Source organism: Ostrea edulis, chromosome 8 (assembly GCF_947568905.1).
Source record: "Ostrea edulis chromosome 8, xbOstEdul1.1, whole genome shotgun sequence".
In the NCBI taxonomy this organism is placed as follows: domain Eukaryota; kingdom Metazoa; phylum Mollusca; class Bivalvia; order Ostreida; family Ostreidae; genus Ostrea; species Ostrea edulis.
The window spans coordinates 11,676,702-11,690,361 of record NC_079171.1 but is presented as its reverse complement, the minus strand read 5'-3'; the positions used below and the strand labels follow the sequence as shown (position 1 = coordinate 11,690,361).

The following is a 13,660-nucleotide window of genomic DNA, read 5'->3' as shown; positions in this document are numbered from 1 at the left end:
TTCATATATTATAGAATTCATTAAGATATTTGAATTATTCTAATCTTTTAATGTTTCATGGTAGCAATGAAAACAGCAGGTCTTTTATTCTCAGTCATATATTTTATTATATAACAGGGGATATTACATGTACAATTAGTAAATATATATACATCATATATGTAATTGCATGTGCGAGAAAAATGTATACATACATACATAAGTAATTCAACCACAGACATATCCATAAATTTACATTTAATACATTGAATATGTCCTTTGATTAAATAATCAACAAAGATGGATCCATATGATAATACATGTATTTGTAAAAGAAAAAAAGGAGTTCCATTTCTCATACAAATGATATAGGTAGAAATATCAAAATCAACAAGAGGCCCATGGGCCACATCGCTCACCTGAGTCATCTTGGCCCTGCTGTTTTGATTTTTAAATGCTATTTTATCAATCTTTATTCTCATGAATAATGTGACCCAAACCTAGTTCTAAAGAACACAACATTACTAAAATGAAATCATATAAGACAAAGATATGACTAGCATGATATTGCTGTTCTGGATAAGACCAAGGTAAAAAGTCGTAGGTCTTGGTATGATATGAAAGACCTTGCCATAAGTAATCAATATACAAAACATAAAAGCCCTATCTAAAATAGTCCTGGATATACTTAATACGTTATACTTTCTTAAAAGTATGTCAAACTCAGAGTTCAGGGTCACAAGGTCAAATAACATAATATGATTGATTGTTTTAACTGTTTTCCGCCACACTCAACAATTTTTCAGTTATCTGGTGGTGCCCAGTTTTTATTGGTGGAAGAGAGAACCCAGATACAATGTACCTGGGAAGAGACCACCGACCTTCCGAGAGTAAACTGGGAAACTTTCTCAATTACCGGTGCGAGCAGGATTCAAACCCGCGCCAACCAGAGGTGAGAGGCTCCTCAACAAGATGAAAGGTTTTATCATATGAAATTCATAATATATAATATATATGAAAGATCTACCTTAAACACAATGTAGTTCAGGACATACTGAATAGGTCAGATTTGTTTTGCCATAAAAATTGTATATACAAGATATGAAAGCCCTAGCTTAAATAGTTCAAGAGATATCTTTAAAGAATTTTCCTTTATATCAGCTAGCATATAAAACTTTGACCCCCTATTGTTACCACACCATAACTCCCGGGGAAATGATTTTAACAAACTTGAATATGCACTATGTCAAGAAGGTTTAATGTAAATTTGTGTGCTTCATACTAAATTTGAAAAGAATTCCGTTATTTGAATCGTAGATTGATCGCTGTGCGGTATCTTCATCTTTCAGTTATAGAATTTAGTTAAAAATGTTCAATTGTTAATGTCGACGGACTACAACAGATGCAGATCAATAGCAATATGTCATCTGAGTTTACTCAAGTGACCTAAAATTGTATAATTTTTCTAAAGCTTTTGAAAATTGATAATGCTATAAAAGCCTAGTCTGATCCCTTACACCCCATTTCAATAGTTAAGCGTAAAAACAGACTGGTGGGGATGGGGACCAAACTTAAGAAAGCTGTGAGATTAGTTCAATATTCAAACCTACAGTATTTGAATAATAAGTATTTAACCCAACTGGGATGATTTCATCCAAAATATTTCACTAAAAATATTTGTGAGGATATTAGTTCACACAAACATTATGTTTCAAAATGAGTATGAGTATGGAAATGAACTGGGGTTCAAATCGACTGGCTACTTAACATGGCTACATCAACAAAGAAATTGAAATCACTTGAAGCTGTTTTGGGGTTATATGTGGGTTTAGAAAATATTTGAAAGTATGCTTGGAAACAAGTATAGTGGGAAAATATGTTGGGAATTATTTAATATTAAATTCATGAGACAGCGATGCAGGAATGCAGTGATAAAGGGACTTAAACATGCACTTTTTTTCTCTGCCATAAATTGAAGTTTTTTTTATAAGGGGTTCATCTGAAGCTCTCTTTTCAAAGAGCTACGGTTCTGCATCTAGTTTTTGAGGAGAAGATTTTAAAAGATTTTCCTTGTATATATTTCACATGTAAAACTTAAATCCCCTATTGTGACCCCCACCCTACCCCTGTGAGCTTTTTACAAACTTGAATATGCACTATATATGAATGCAAAACTTTGATTCTCTATTGTGACCCCACCCTACCCCCAGAGACCATGATTTGCACAAAACAGGAACCTTTCGTGTGAATTCAACTTTCCTGGTCCAGTGGTTCTTGAAAAGGTTTTTTAAATGACCCCACCCTATTTTTGCATTTCCATGATTATTTCCTTTTTGAAGGGTGCATGACCCTTTATATGAACAAACTTGAATACCCTTTATCTATTGACGATGCATACCAAGTTTGATTGAAACTGGCCCAGTGGTTCACTCTGGAGAAGAAAATGAAAATGTGAAAAGTTTATAAACAGACAGACGACAGGCAAAGGTGATCAGAAAAGCTCATTTGAGCCTTTGGCTCAGGTGAGCCAAAAAAGTATACAAATATGTTTAATGTTAAACTTGTTTGTTTTATTGCTAAACAGCTCCATTGCCAGCATCTACCCTTACTGAGCTTCCAGTGTCAGACCTTGATATCAATCATCATCACTCATTTTGACTATCCAGGCCAAATTAATCTTTTTGCAAGGGTGAGGCCTGGCTGTCCTGTCGAGGTTGAAGTTTGTACTTCCACACTTGGCGACCCAGTGGATTGATCCTATCCAATCCTGTAAACTCTAGGTCTTGTTCTAGGATCTCATCCCATGTCAGCTTTGGTCTACCTATGAAGTTCTTTTCTGTTGATAACAATGCATAACATTCTGACAAATCTGCAAAAATATTTAGAGAAGTGATTAGTAAAAGGTCTTCATAGAAATAGCAATAAATGTATAAATAGATAAAAATCATAATTTCTATTTCTACAAAATAAGTGTTTATCAAATGATCAGCTGTAAATTACCTAGGCTGTGTCAAGCTGAATGAGCTAGTTTGTGCAGAACGAACAAAAATTACACCAAACACAGCGACACCTTTTGGAAATTTTATTTTTACAAACTTGAATCTGCACTACAGAGCTGTATGTCAGGAAGCTTTCATGTAAATGTAAACTGCTCTGGCCTAATGGTTCTTGAAAATTCTCTATACTTATTTGAATGTAAAACTTTGATCTCCTATTGTGAGGCGGCCAACCTTCCCTGGGAGGCATGATTATGACAAACTTGAATCTGCACTATTTCAGGAAGCCTTTACGTAAATTTGTATTTTACTGGCCTTGTTATTTTCCTACTTCTTGTGAAGATTTTCCCTATATATTTGTACATGTAAAACTTTGATCACCTAGTGTGGCCCTATTCTACCCCAGGGGGTCATGATTTGAACAAACTTCAATCTACACTTGTTCGGAAGCTTTCATGTAACTTTCACATCATCTGGCCCAGTGGTTCTTTAGAAGAAGATTTTTAAATGACCCCACCCTATTTTTGCAATTTTGTAATTAGATCTTCCCTTTGAAAGGGGGTGTGGCCCTTTATTTGAACAAACTTGAAAGCCCTTCACCAAGGATGCTTTTTTGTCAAGTTAGGTTGAAATTGGCCCAGTGGTTCTTGAGAAGAAGTCAGAAATGTGAAAGTTTACAGACAGACGGACAACAGGGAAAAAGAATGTTCAACTTCAGTGTTACATGAAAATGTACTTCAAAATCACCCAACAACAATTATAATATTGCTGTATGGAAATTTTCTGTCCCAAGAAAACAATGTAAAAAAATGATGTAATCTACACTCTACAGCAACATGTGAGAATAATGAACGTGAAATATATATTCTGAAAAAAAAAACAAGAGATGTTTGTAAAACACATATGCCCCCCATGGTGCAAAATTGAAAAGGGTTATACACACACCTCATTTAATTGATAGTATTATCATCAATTCAAAATATTGAGCAGACAATATCTTCCTATGTCAAGAGTGAATTGACCATGTGACCTAAAATTCAATAGGGGTCATCTACTCCTTATGCTGTACCAGTGTACCAAGTTTGGTACGTGTCAATCAAACAAATAATTCTTAAAATATAGGAGACAATATATTACTATGTCCAGTTCAACTTTTGACTTTTGACCTCAAAATCAATATGGGTCATCCTCTCCTGAAGATGTACCAGTGTACTAAGTTTGATGTCTGTCAAGTAAAAGGGTTATCAAGATATTGAGTGGACAGTATATTACTATGTCCAGTTTGACCCTTGACCTTTGACCATGTGACCTCAAAATCAATAGGAGTCATCTTCTCCTGAATATACACCAGCGTACTATTTAAAGTTTGATGTCTGTCAAGCAAAGGGTTCTGAAGATATTGAGCAGACAGTATATTCCAATGTCCAGGTTGACCCTTGATCTTTAAACATGTGACCTCAAAATCAATAGGGATCATCTTCTCCTGAAGATGTACCAGTGTACCAAGTTTGATGTCTGTCAAGCAAAGGGTTCTCAAGATATTGAACGGACAGTATATTCCTATGTCCAGTTTGACCCTTGACCTTTGCTCATGTGACCTCAAAATCATTAAGGGTCATCTTCTCCTGAAGACGTACTAGTGTACCAAGTTTGATGTCTGTCAAGCAAAGGGTTCTCAAGATATTGAACGGACAGTATATTCCTACGTCCAGTTTGACCCTTGACCTTTGACCATGTGACCTCAAAATCAATAGGGGTCATCTTCTTCTGAAGATGTACTGGTGTACCAAGTTTGATGTCTGTCAAGCAAAGGGTTCTCTAGACATTGAATGGTCAGTATATTCCCATGCCCAGTTTGACCCTTGACCTTTGACCATATGACCTTAAAATCAATAGGGGTCATCTACTCCTTAGGATGTACCAGTGTGCCAAGTTTGATGTCTTTCAAGCAAAGGGTTCTCAAGATATTGAGCGGACATTATATTCCTATGTCCAGAGTAGATTGACCCTTGACCTTTGGACCTGAAAAACATTAAGGATCCTCTTCTACTCATAACTAACCAGGGTTTGACACTAAGGCACGTCCGACCGACCGAGTCTACTAAATGATAGGTCCGGTCGGGTAAAATGTCGATTTACTAGTCCGACTGGTCATGTTGAAAAAATAAACAAGAAACTTTATTTTAAACCATAAGATATCTTATTTTTAACTTTAAAAAATAACTGTAAAGAGTTTGCGAGCAATTTTGAACCGCGTGATAACAAAATCTCTATTTTTAGTTCGAATACATAGTCGCTGTCGGAAGTGATGTTTTACGACATTTACTCTTTGTTAATGGGTTTAAAGTTATATTTCGGATAAATATATATAAACTGAATTTATTTTCATTTGAAAAAAAACCCAGTTTATTTTAATTGAATATAAGAAAGTGTCTATCACAGGGATCGAAATTAACTTTTTTCACCACTAGCAAATTTTAGCTAGTGGATTATTTTCCAACTAGCAAAATTGAGCTTTTACTAGCATTTTTCAATCGATTACTGTTTTACATGAATTTAAGAAAACAAGCATGTCTCTTTATCAAAATTTTGGGAAAATCTTTTAAAATCTCCTTTAAAGTGCAATAATAAAAATAAGATTGCGAATTCTTTCATTTAAAATTCAATGAATTATCAGACAACATACATGGTGCGGGTCATATGGTACACTTGTGCGGCGTACTCGCTGTCCAGAGATCTACCACCTATTAACAGCATCATGTGGATTGAAATCTTGAAGACTGTTTGCGCCAATTTAAACTATATGTTCAAAACTTTTGGAAATTTCATCTAAAAAAATTCTAGTTGAAAAGAAAACCCCGCGAACTCGAAGTGTTTGACTATAGAGTACAGAAGGACACCGCGTGAAATGGTGACACACTGTCATGTGTTGTTTTATATAGACACGGACGAGATCAATATGCTTGCTATTTAAATCAGACGTCTCTGAGACATCCGAAGTGTGTATGAAGTAGGCCATCGACTGAGATGACCTTGGCCTTAGTTATTTATTCGATCCACGTTTACTTTTTCAATACTTATATATTCATTCTGTAAAGAGTTTCTATGCACAAGACAAGATTATTGTAAACTTCAAAGTACAGCCAATAAACCGAGGAAATCCGGGAAAAAGATTGGGGTTTTTTCACTCGCAAAAAGTTGCGATCACTTGTGATTTTTTACTCGCAAATTCAATTTTTAATTCGCATTCAGCGAGTATTTCCCCTTAATTTCGTTGCCTGTATCAAATGAATAAATTAAATCGTAAATAGTCAGTTTTCGTTGTTGACACATGTGCGGGAATGTCTCGACTTCTCGTCCTCAAGGAAGGATGTTCCGAGAAAAAAAAAGGAGTAGATTGGGAAGTTTGAAAATAAAAGCACCAAATTGAATGACGAGACTAAAGATGTTTTTGAGACAATTAAGTACGTTTTAGTTTAAACTTAACGTTTGTCATTTGAATAGTACTTAAATATGGAGAAACCATCAGGGTTTCTTTTCTCTGGAAAGTTGGTCAGGGCTAGTGGATGTAAGGTCAGGTCTAGTAAATATTATTTGAAGTAGCCCGACTGGTCTAGTGCTCAAGAAAGTAAATGTCAAACCCTGCTAACCCACATATGAAATATCATTATCATCAAGTGAATGGTTCTCAAGATATTGAGCGGACAACACATGGTCTACAGACCGACCGACCGACCAACAGGTGCAAAACAATATGCCCCCTCTTTTTCAAAGGGGGGCATAAAAATAAACTCCAACCACCTGCCCATTTTTATTTCCAAACAAAGATGAAAATCTAAAAAATAATTTTATGACTAGGCCAAAATAAAAAATGTGTTTGTTTCAGGTCGACTGCCCGACCCTAAATATATCCACCGACCCTATTAATTTTTTTCAATTTTCCGATTTCAATTCATCGATATACGAACTATTACCCGAAATGCCAAGACATCTATAATTGTAATATTAAAACTCCATCACATACTGTGTATTTTGTAAATTAAACATTGTGCTCTGAACCCATTTTTTATCTGTTAAACACATTATATTACAACTTTAACCATAAAATTTTCATTGATTCGAAGGCACTTATTTATTTTTATAAAAAAAAAGTATTAAAAAAAAAAAAAAATAAACCTACCTACCAACCCTTTTTTTAAAAATGAGAGGCGACCTAAAACAAACATTTTTTTTTTTTGCCCTATGTGGCCTAAAATATTTTGTATACTTACTAATTTCAAAACTCGAAAGGAAATGTTATCCATGTGAAGCCATCGTGCTCTGTTCATCCTCTGGGGAAGACAATTCTTTGATTTGCAGTTTGTGTCATGACTACACCATATCTTCTAATCTCATCATACTATCAGAAAGTAATTTTGGCAGTTGGCAAGTGTATCAATGGTGTTACTTCTTCATGATCAGATATTCTATACTGTGTCATATTCAGCATAAAGTAACAATTAAGGGCTATCATCTAGTTCTGAGGTACTGAGGAAGGGCTGTTTTTCTCAACACATAGCCTTTCTTCTGGTATTCTTAGGGATACTTTATTCATCTTTTAATTACATTTCCTTCTTGGAGATTAAAAGTTGAAGACCACTGAAAGAAAAAGAAGTGATTTAATGAATTCCATGTAGTTTATCGAATGTGCTGACCAGAATATTATCTAACTGTAGCCCCCCCCCCCCCCCCCCACCCCACCAAGCATGCAATGTCATACATGTATCTGAAATCAATACTTATAAAAATTAATTAAAATTAAAATCTTCAAATATACAATCTTGTTACACATCTCCTATATTTTTCACATACGATAACTCTGAATTTTTAATAAGTGCGTCCTTTTGTCCACAAACTTTTAACAACCCCTCATAAACAATTTACAAATATGATATCAGAAATAATAATCTAAAAAATTATCCTGTTGTTCATAGATGCATGCCATCAACATTAAGAGTATAACAAATAACAAAAGCTCTCCTGACATTGTGCCATTCTGAAAGAAATGAGGTGCTTATACCCCCAAAGGCAGGGGGGTAACCCAGAATTGTGTCTAGAGAGCGGAATAATATATTTATGGAATTAACCAAAAAATTAGTAATAATTTTTTTTTAGCTATGAATTCATGTTAAATAAAGTGCACCGCCATGGCACATGATACGACCGTCACATATTGTTAACAGTATAGATAGTACCCATTAAAACATTTTTTTTTATATCACCTTAATTAAATGTCACAGTGACCTTAAAGTAGCATGTGACACACCTTCTACCTAAGATGCATTAGTTGACCAATTTTGGTGATTCTAGGTCTAATAGTTTTCAAGTTATGAGCCGGACAAGTTTTTGCCATATATGGCCATATCTTCTTAATGAAAAGTCACAGTGACCTGGTTTTAATGTGCGACACACCTTCTACCCAAGATGTATCTACAGACAAAGTTTGATGATTCTAGGCCTTGTAGTATTTAAGTTACGAGTCGGACACGAAAAAGCTAACAGACGGACAAGTTTTTGCCATATATGGCCATATCTTCTTAATGAAAAGTCACAGTGACCTGGTTTTAATGTGCGACACACCTTCTACGCAAGATGTATCTACAGACAAAGTTTGATGATTCTAGGCCTTGTAGTATTTAAGTTACGGGTCGGACACGAAAAAGCTAACAGACGGACGGACAGACACGCCATACCATAATACGTCCCGTCTTAAGACGGGCGTATAAAAATTGGTCATGGTAGCTCAGTGGTAACACAGTCTTCGACATTAACCAGTGGCTGATGCCCGAGGCCAGTAAAATCGGGATCGGGCTTCTTAAAATATTAAACCCTGGAGTCCGATGGGCCTGTAAATGTTTTCTTATATGTTCTGTATATATTACAAATAAAGCGTGAGATTGACTCAGACTAAATGTCATGACTTAGTAGTCAAATTTCGCATAGAAAAATTATCAACCATGCTGCCTTTTCTGAAGTATAGGGAGGGGGCTCGTCCGGGAAAGTCAAAACCACCCAAGCATATTTCACAATCACAACCATCCGATAAAAACCCCCCAAAAAAACTGTCGTACGAGGAGAAAAAAACGAAAATTCATGCCCCATTGGACCGAGGGCAGTGTTCAAAATTAACCATAGACCGAATATATGTCAAATGGCACTGGTCTATGCCAACTGTAATTGAGATAGACCAAATTGTCTATGCCAATTTTCTAGATTTAAAGCAATAAAGTTATCCAAGAGGGCCTTGCATGGTCAGTCGACGTCTGATAAACATTATGAGGAAAGGATGATATTACAGAAATGGAAAGAAAATACACTTTCTAAGTATATTAGAAGTAAATGAAAATGTTTTAAATTTGTGTTATTATTTTTTCAATGTTGTGGTCTATGCCAATTCGATGAGGTCTAAGTCATCTTATTTTGGCATAGACCTGTGGTCTATACCAAGTTTTAAACCAATTTCGAACACTGCGAGGGTAGGCCTTGGCTAACATTTAAAAAATGTTTTGTACGTGGTGTATACAAAACAGAGTTGAACATGAGCTGCTGATGTATCTGCGAGATTAATCAGTCTATGCGAAAGACATCGGACCGTCGGACCTGACCGATATGCAGTGCCTCAGGTCCGATGCATCATTTTTTACACCGGACCTGAATGTCAGATGTCTCAATGTCCGGTTTTGAGCTTTACTATCTTGATGCGGAGTTTGTTATAAGTAAAAAAAATAGCACACATCCAAATACGTAAATGAATTGATTAAAACCGCATGGACTGTCTAAAGTATTATACGGGAAGGATTCCTGGAATAGTATAACTAGTATAATAAATAAGATTCACTTGGTTTTGCATTTTCACGTGTTTCACTTTTTTACATTAGGTTTTTCGGTCTGACAAAATTTGGTTCGGTCCGGTGTGTTAATTGATTACACTGGACCGAATGTCCTGTGTGGTCCAAAAACTTTCGCATATACTGGATTAATATGTTGAAAAATAATATAATCCTTTTAATGTCAGTTGTTCTTTAACTATGATCATCTTGACCTGTATTTTCCTACAGTAAAAGAACTGTGCATGTGTCTATAGAGTAGAATCAGCAAATAACAAGAGATCAAATTAGAAAATAAACATTTTGGGCCTGCAAAATATTGTTCGGGCTTGCACAATTATTATACTGGGAGGCCCGAAGGGCCTGTACTTTACAAAGTTTTTCGTGAAGACTGGTAAGAGTATCAAGAAATCATGGTTTCGAGCCATGCTTGTACTTTATTTAGGGTGAAAATGTAGGTAGTGAGGTGAATGCTCCATCATCATATTTAGCATTCAAAAGAGAAAGTTGCTGGTCTTTCAGATGAGACCTTTAAACACCACATGCATGCGTCTAAATGTGTGGCACTTCATACTACTGAAATATTCTCTACAGGTATTATACTAAAATCAAACATACACATACATGTATATTCATATACATGTTAAAAATCTTAATTATCATTTTAGAATTTTCTTCTTTTGACAAAATGATGCGCAAGTACATAAATGGAAGCTATGCCACTATATGTCATGACACTGTACAGCTTGATCAGTTGATACATCACATAAACAGTCACAGATGTAAACAATCAAGAAAAACTCAGTACACAACATCACCCCTTAATTTTGAATTGTAGCTGAAGATCATTCTGCCAAGATCGAAATGCAGGTTGGCAATGATTAGCGAGGGTTATATTATTCTTAAAAAGTAGATTGAAATCAAAAGTTAACTGCCAAAGTTATCAGGAGACAATAATCCATACATGGTTTGAATTTCCTCCACTGCCACCTAAAGTGCACGTGTAAACAACGCGTGTGACATGCACCACACCCCGACAGGCTACATTGTAAACAAGTCAAATGCATTCAGAGTAATCGTTTTACATATGATATTCTGTTTGGTTTATAGTCTTAGTAGCTACATACCTATGCGGTACACCTGTACCATGTACGTACTGCAAACAGTGCGGCGTAATGTACATTTGCATCCTCGGGGATTTCAACCCGGACAAAGTGGAACATGCCAATCCGAATACATATATATCTTTCGTTTTTATTTTTGCATTTTATTTATTTATCTATTTATGTCATGGCGTTGGGAAAAAAAACTTCAAAGTAGGGAGACAGATGAAAAGGGGGATACGGTCCAATCATCCAAAAAAAAGTCCCGTGTGGAGGGGTGGGGGTGGGGTTGATTCCTAAGGACTTGGCGCATATCTATTTGTTTTTAAATGTGAAATTCTATCCAAAATCAATATGAATTTTTAGTATACAGAGTACATTAACTGCAAAGATTAAATTTTAGAAAAAAACCCAAACAGTTCACGTACTAGATATATCACTTTCATCATCGGAATTTTCAGTAACTCGGGTACTCTGTCGCTTGTACATAACACGATCGGTATGAAACACCATTTAATCAGTCTATCTAATAAAAAACTCATTGTTAATATGCAAAATTTTCTTTCAACCGTGTTTACTTACCTCAGATGGGCCAACTTCTTTCCCTGGAAAACTCCATTATGATGACATCACAAATTACGTCATTCAAAACAGAGTATGCGCACTTCGAAAGTGTGTAAGCCATGCTCGCAAGGAAAAAAGATGGACGAGTGCTAAATCTTTACACACCTGTTACACACATCTCATAAATCCTGTTAAGTAAACACTTCAGGATTTTGATGGTAGATGAACTATTTAATGATTTTATGCTGATTTTTATAAAAATCCAACTGAACACCACCATTTTCGTGTTCCTTTGACCGACCCCGTGTTGATTTACACGTGTGCCTTCTTATTCACTGGTTCAATTGACAGGGCTTACAAACACACACACACACACACACACACACACACACACACACACACACACACACACATACGTGTAATCCAGAAGATGGCCTAGTAGATATTTGTCCTGTGAAAGTGTACAGGTATGGCAATTGCTTCTATTGGGTCTTCTTTAAAGCCATTTTTGGTCATTAAGAGAGACATATGGAAGTGATAATTTCAAATACCCGGATTAGCTGATCCTCCGATTGTTCTATTGTGACGAAAACCCTTTGAATTTATATGGGATATACAACTTATACACAGGCCAATGTTAAAGACATAGATTGTAGGGACCCGATATTATTGTTTTACAAAGAACAACTATTTTCTGACGTAACAAGACAAAAATTGAGATTGTTAGCCACGTGCAAACACTACTTGTACCTTGTAATATATCAGAAACTTAGAAGGGTTAATTATTTTACAGATTGACTTGCTTAAAATTAATAAAAAAACAAAACAAAACAAAACCCATTAACACCAAGAAATGGTGCTTAAATTGTACGATCTTCAAAAGTTCAAATTGTGTACATGTGTGAGTGTGTGTGTTGAATGGGGTGGGGTGTAGTCTTCATACATTAAACTTTTCTCAACACTTTCTTCCGACTTCAATTTATTAATCGTGCAATGGATAGGTCGGCACATGGATGAGTTTTAAACATTCAAGCTTGCATATTAAACCAAACCCCATCAGATTCTACTGTAAGGGTGTCAAACGTCGGTGTCAAATGCCATAAAATCACGAGGAAAATCAGAGGCAAAAAGTATATAAACGTCTTGTATTTAGATGCATCTTTTCAAGCACGCTATACAACATTTTCATTTTAGAATTAGATGCATTAAACTTATGAAATAGAGAGAGAGAAAGAGAGATTCCACATATGATGATGTATATAATGATACAAATAACCATGTAGTCATCATTTTCATTTAATACATGACACGTGTTATTTCTTTATTACTTCTACAGTGTAGCCAACACGAATCCCTTGTTTACCGCGTCCCCGCGACGGGTAGTTCATCCTTCCGCATTACATCGTCATGATTTTTCATAGCGGGGTTTCTGGAGTATGTCATTTTGAATTAAAGTACATTTTTCATCATTGCTGGATACATCACACAAAAAATCTGTGATAAATATCATAACCCTACAAGGAATTGGAAATAAATAGATGCACGATGGTTTCTTGAATTCTTCACCTTACATACATTGTAAATGTTTTTGTCAGGAAAATTAGGACTCAGCAATAGTTCATTTTGTATATATTGATGGGTTTAATTGAATAGCTAAATATGCAATTACGAAATCTATTTAAGGGCATGCGGGACCATGTGACTAAAAATATCTATTTCATAGATATTTTAAAATTCTTTTTTCGGGATATCCTTCACAGTGTGTACAAATTGTATGAACTCGTTCTAAGTATACACGGGATGTAATAAGCTTTGAATTTCTCCCGTTTTCGAAAATTGTAATTTTTTCAAGATCATACGGATTTTAAATGAAAAAAAAAAATGATTTGGTGATTGTGTTTCTATTTTGTTGTCAGTAATCTATAAAATATATGTAGAATATAGAGTAAATAACATTACATGCCATATGCTTAAACATAACCATATGATAAGAATTTGGGGAAAATAAGAATTTGAGATGGAAGCTCGAACTCAGATGCAGGATAGCCAAGACTCTAAATGAAGCACTGCCCAAAAGGCCGCCAATAACTTATTTTTCAAACGCAATTAAAAGTTATTCATATACCTAACATCCTGTAGAAATATGAAAGGG

General features: G+C 35.3%; 1 long non-coding RNA gene across 1 annotated transcript; it reads right to left on the bottom strand.

The window, feature by feature from the left end:
• Positions 1 to 85: 85 nt before the first annotated feature.
• On the bottom strand, positions 86 to 7,697 carry LOC130049405 (uncharacterized). Its single transcript, XR_008797884.1, has 2 exons — positions 7,247 to 7,697; positions 86 to 2,848 (listed from the first exon to the last, which is right to left on the bottom strand). It is a non-coding gene; the product is annotated as an uncharacterized LOC130049405 (long non-coding RNA).
• Positions 7,698 to 13,660: the final 5,963 nt, after the last annotated feature.